The following is a 6247-nucleotide window of genomic DNA, read 5'->3' as shown; positions in this document are numbered from 1 at the left end:
TTTTGATGTTAAACATCTGACAAACTTCATGCTAAACTAAAGCGTTACGTTTGTAAATTACAAGCTCCTTAAGGTAAAAACAAACTCACAGCGGATTACGAAACACAGTCGGTGTCCCCTTTTTTTTTTTTTTTTTTTGCAAATGACGGAATACGAATCGCCCACACTGCGGTAGGGAAGGGGCACATGCTCTGCCGGTGCAAAAAGCGCGAGAGCTCCGGCCAGCGGTTCCTCCTTCCCTCGGAGAAGCCCTTCCCCACCTCCGTCCCACCCCACCGGAGGGCAGCCCCGCCGCCTGCCTCCTACTCACCCGCTGGCTGGTGGGTTGGTGGGAGATCCGGGACCCCATCCCTCACGGATGGAAGGGTGACATCCCAACGGTTGAAGTGCTAGACACCGTCGCTGCGTCAGTCGGTGCCACAGCTTCCACGCTGAGCAGCAATTAACTGCCTGGGCTCGTTCCTTTCCTAGAAGCTGCCCAGGCTTCAGCAGCCGAGAGGGTTGGGTTGGTGCTCTAGCAAATTCAGTTGCCCTTGACTTTCTGCTGCTGCTCTGAGCTGTTCCGCCTCCTGCCTAGTTTTTGTTTTGTACCTTGGGATATCCTTATGGGGCAGCCGTTTTGCATGTTCCTGGTCTGAGGCATGAGTCTTCCAGAGGGTAATGTGTATGCTTTGCATGCTCAGCCCGTCAATATCAGCTCCATCAGCATACCTGATGCAATCAGCTATCCCCGATGAGTTAAGGCAGAGATTACCCAGTAATCTTGCTGTTATAGAAACAAAGCAGCAAATGTTTTTCTAATGAAATTTTCTAAATATCGTTTTCCTTTCTCATTTTGCCTTAGTCAAATAAAATCATTAAGTGTTCTTTGCAACTTGAGTACAAATGAGCCCTTCAGCCTTGGAAGCATGCACTTAGAGGAGAAAATAATCTGCCTGTTTGCTTAACCTCTGAAATTAAACCCAGTTCAGAGGTAATGTTGGGAGGGGGGGGCAGATTTAGAATAGGTCTCAATGTGACTTTTTCACAGGGAAAGAAACTCTATGAGGGAAGCTGACTGTTAAACCTGTATGTCTCATCAGTTCTCCTAGCAAAGAAATAGCTGTCTCAGGTGAAAGATACAGGAGGGACCCCTGTGGCTTTGGCTCAAAAACATCCAAGAGATGTCAGCACTCATGTCAAGGTCTCACGAAAGAAGAGGTTTTTAATTCCTAGGAATTTAACTGCAGCTGAGTGAGGAGAAAACCAAATTCCTACCTTGCAGGTGATATAATCCATGGGTGAACATTACTAAATAAGAGATCCTAGATGTCTGTTACATCTATATGGTGAGAAGGGGCAGCCCTTGCTTTAGCAATGCTGGGGTCCATCCCCACCAGAACATGCCAGGCTCAGCGAGATCCTTCTGAGTCTCACTTCTCTCTTGCAGCAAACACCGACAGCAAACCCACCAGCACCGCACCACCGCAGCAGTTGCTGGTGGGGTTTCCTTAGCCATCCCCAAAGCTGCTTACCGAGGTGGGGATGTCCATCGCGGTTGAGCGTGAAAGTTGGCATGCAGCAGAACGTCGGAAGATCCCGACGACGCAGCTTTTTGCTATAAACCTATATGATTTTATAGGTGAGCTGAGCGGGGAGGATATTGTGTAACCGTGTGCTTGCGTTCTCCTTTTTGCAATGAAGTTGAATGAAGCAGATGTTGTGTCTCACACGGTGTTTTCAGTATGCATGTCAGCCTTCTCAGGCATTGGTGTTCCCACGTAGGAGCCCTCAGCAGGGATTTTGGTGGCTAAACTCACACTTGCAGAGACGGGTATGTGGTGCTCGGCCCAACTGTGAAAAGCGGTATGTAAGATTAAGTCACAAGGTCCTTTACAAAGCAATGACCTCTTCTTCCTCTGTTATGCAGCTTATAACAATATTCTTATCATTTTATTGTTATCATTTTATTGTTGACAACAAATAATCTATACAGCTCTTCCTTTGCACAATATTTTCCTCTAAAACCTCTGTTTCATTCTGTAACCACAAGTTTAAACAAAAAAATCCTGTGCATAGCTCCACCAGTTAAAAAGCATTACAGCTCCCACTGCCTATATACGATCCAGTGCTCACGGTGTAAGGTATAGGTCAAAGTTTTAGAGGCACCACCAACCCAAACCCTGCAGGGCTGCTCTGGGACTTGCAAGAATCATTTCTGCCCTGGTACCACTGGTGCAATCACCTTTATCTTGGCATCATCGCACCTTATGAGAAACGGCATTTACTAAGGGGAAGGGTAAGCAGGAAGGTATTGTGGAGCAGTCCTGGAACAGAGAATTTGCTTTTGTTGAGCTCGGAGGCAAATAGGCACTTTCAGAAGAAAGTGTTAGTGCATCATCATGTAGCTCCTGCTAATCATGCGTTAGTCTGAAATTGCTTCCATGATGTACTGGTCTGCTCAGGACCTGTGGCAAGCACCCACCACTCTGGTTACGTTGCTATGTCAGTACTTTCAGCATCTGCATTTATTGAAAGGATGAAGAAATGGTCAGCACACATCTTGAACACCTTAAAGATTTAGTGTGTTGAAATAACAGACCTCCTCTGTGGAGCACCCAAGGCTTTTTTCCTTCAAAATGAGCAAGTTCCCAGCCGAGCAGAGGAGCACCCATTCCTGCTGACATGGCTGGTAACTAGGAGACAAATGGCAGGTGGGATTGGAATTGCCTACCAGAAAGACTTCAATATTCAGTTATTTAATACTGAAAACTAACAGTGAAGGTGATTGCTGACATAGTGGTTGAGGGTGGATTCTACACAATGTGATGTCTAAAACCATTACTGCCTGTTCATTTGTGTGATTTGTTCTTCTCCCACGCTGCTATGTTTATGTGGGCAGGTACACAGGCAGCAATTTCTGTTCACATGTTTTGCAGGACATTTAGTAAGCTACTACAACCAATACCCACTGGGTGCTAGCAGAGCATGGAAAATACATTTGCTTCCGATTCCAGCCCATGAATTCTCATCTATATAAAATATCGCAGAAACCTGTGAAAATTAATTTCTGTATGGACAGGGATTTTCTATAACTGTACAGACGAGATGCAGTTTCAGTAACAAATCCCCTACCCCTTAGCCAAAACTGATTTCTGGCATTTTATCTAAATAATTATATTTATTAGTTATGTTTATGATTAGTATGAGATTGCTAAGGGTAGGTTTAGGTTGGACGTAAGGCAGAAATTCTTTACAATGAGGATGGTGAGGCACTGGAACAGGTTGCCCAGAGAAGCTGTGGATGCCCCATCCCTGGCGGTGTTCAAGGCCGGGTTGGATGGGGCTTGGAGCAACCTGGTCCGGTGGAAGGTGTCCCTGCCCATGGCAGGGGGGCTGAAACTCGACCTTTACGGTCCATTCCAACCCAAACCATTCTGTAATTTTAACTTTGTGATGACTGGCACAATGTTACTGTACCATTTCCAAGCTCCACAGATCAGCTGGCATTTCTTAGCATAACCTTATAGTATTAATTTGAAGGTATTACTTATACATTGAAATTAGATTGCCCAAAACTAGCATTAACTGACATTTATTATTTCTCACTAAAACCTGTTTCTCTTGTCAAGAGAAAAAAAAAAACAACCTGGAAAGACAATCTGAATCTACCCTTTTGAAACCCAATACATTTATTTTTGTATTAATCTGTTGTTATAAAATCACTATTTATAAGGAAGATTCATAATTTCTCTCCCAAGTATCTACATACCTTTCTGAAAATAGCTCGTTTCATTAGATTGCAAACTGCTCCATCTTGTGGTAACATAGCAGCATTAATACAAAACAGAAACATCCTTACAGCTTTACCTACTGAGACCCTAGACAAATGTGACAGTTACCAGAAATCAATGGCACAGATATGTTCCATTTGTCTTAGAGACAATTTTGGCAACTTAACTCAAAGCAAAACATCGGGGGGGGGGGGGTGGGGGGGTAAGAGCCTGGATGAATCACAACACACCTTGACCAGAAAGCACAGAAGGCTTATGTCTTTTTGCCCACATTCAGAAAATATTTTAAAGTATGAGCACCTGCCACATTCAGGACATTTTTCTGAAATCTTGTGGACAAGATAAGTTGGTCCACACTGCAAGTGGTTCAAAATTGAGACCCGAGAAGCCTGGCTCAGACACAGTTAGTAGGCAGGTGTTCAGGACTGCTTCTTTCAATAACCTTGGGAATGCAAGGGAATGAGAGGAATGGGAAGTTAAACCAGATTATTCCAATTGATAAACCAATTCTACTACTGTGCTGCTGTCACAAACCAAAATTAGCAACCCCAATAAAATTTCCTTATTTGGTTCTCCCATAAAATACTTCAGTTCTGATGAATCTGTAAAAATGAGTGGAAAAAAAATGGTAGTCTCACTTTTTGATCCTTTAACACTACAGAAATAGTCCTTCTTAACACAATTATTTCATCTCCTAACTCCTAAACGTTGACGTGTATTGCCGATGATTGAGAGGAACTTCATACAAATGAAAAATGCAAAAAATACATACAATTCTGTTTTTCTTTTCAAAATGCTTCTCTCTTTTGGCTCAGTTTCAGAATTAGTTGGAAGCCTGAACAAGTAGCTATGAAGCAAGTGACCTGGCTGCACAGCATTAACTAGTATTTCTAGGGACTTCCCTAAAAAGTTGTGATAAATTCTAAAACTTTGCCCTGTCTAAAATTTTTGCTGGGTCTAAACACCAAAGGCCATGTCCATACTTTTTTAGAAGGTAAAACGCTAAGAAATCCTTTAAAACATGGTAAAAGACTTTATATGTTTTAAGTACTGATATGCTGTTGCACTTACAGCTTTATTGCCTAATAATGAGGTAGGAAAATTAATATGGTCAAACTGATCAATTTTCATTTGTCTTAAGATAAAAATTCTACTATTTAATCTCCTATATCTTCTTCAGCTAGCACCTTCATTTAAGTCCATGTGCTTATATATGTTTTGTTACATAAGCATGTCAAAAGAATCCTTAGGTACCTGTCCCAGCATGGATATTTACTGAATACTTTTATTACAAGTCACAGCTTTTACTGAAACATGACAGAGTTATTTTGCTACACACAAAACAATTCAGAGTTAAATTAGCAGAAATGCTAATTAAGTTATTTTGTATTTGCCTTAGTGTAAAACATCTCATGCAACCCCCATTTGTTTTTCAGAGTCAGGCGAATTGCCTCAGCTGTTGAATTCAACTTAAGTCATAGAATCATTTAGGCTGAAAAAGACCCTTAAGATCATCGAGTCCAACCATAAACCCAACACTGCCAAGTCCACCACTAAACCATGTCCCTAAGCACAACATCTACATGTGTTTTAAATACCTCCAGGGATGGTGACTCCACCACTTCCCTGGGCAGCCTGTTCCAAAGCTTGATAACCCCTCCAGTGAAGAAATTTTTCCTAATATCCAATCTAAACCTCCACTGGCGCAACTTGAGGCCATCTCCTCTCGTCCTATCACTTGTTACTTGGGAGAAGAGACCAACACTCACCTCACTACGACCTCCTTTCAAGCAGATGTAGAGTCACATATTTCGATTAACTACCTAAGCAATGAGAAATCTTGCCCAAGTTTACTGAGCATTCTCATGAAACGAGAGTTAAAAAGAAGCACAGAGTGGCTTTGGGGAGTAAGGAATCAGGAACGCATCAGTCAAGGATGCATACCCAGTTTCTGACCTTCTCTGTTTTACTCAGTTCAAGAGGTCTATTTACTTGCTGCCCCCTCTTGAATGGTGCTCAGGAAAATGACAACCCACACAGATCACTCATAGTTGTTTATCACCTGCAGTGACCTGCTAGCACCTTTTGTTACCTCTGAGGTGTAATATTTTTTGGTATAATCTACAGCAAGTAAGAAGCAGGGCACATACTCGAGCACTTAGAAAATCTGGCTGGGGAGAAAGATCCAAGTACTGAAGTCTTCTAAATTAAAAGAAAGTTGGAAGGCGCCCTGTTGTTAAAACTACTGAGTTGAAAAATTTTTTTTCTGCTTTCTCCTGGCGAGATGAACCTTATACTCTTTTTCGCTGTAGCCCAGTTCCTACAGCAAAGATGAAGGATACGCTCTTCCTTGGAAGCTCTATGTATTTGACCTCTGTCCCAGGAAGGAAGTTGGCAATAAACCAAAACCTTGCACTTTTGGGTGAGTGCTGTAACCACTAATCTATTTTGGAAGGCTACAATTATAGACAGGA

The sequence above is a fragment of the Harpia harpyja genome, chromosome 22 (genome assembly GCF_026419915.1).
Source record: "Harpia harpyja isolate bHarHar1 chromosome 22, bHarHar1 primary haplotype, whole genome shotgun sequence".
NCBI lineage: Eukaryota > Metazoa > Chordata > Aves > Accipitriformes > Accipitridae > Harpia > Harpia harpyja.
This window is presented reverse-complemented; position numbering follows the sequence as displayed.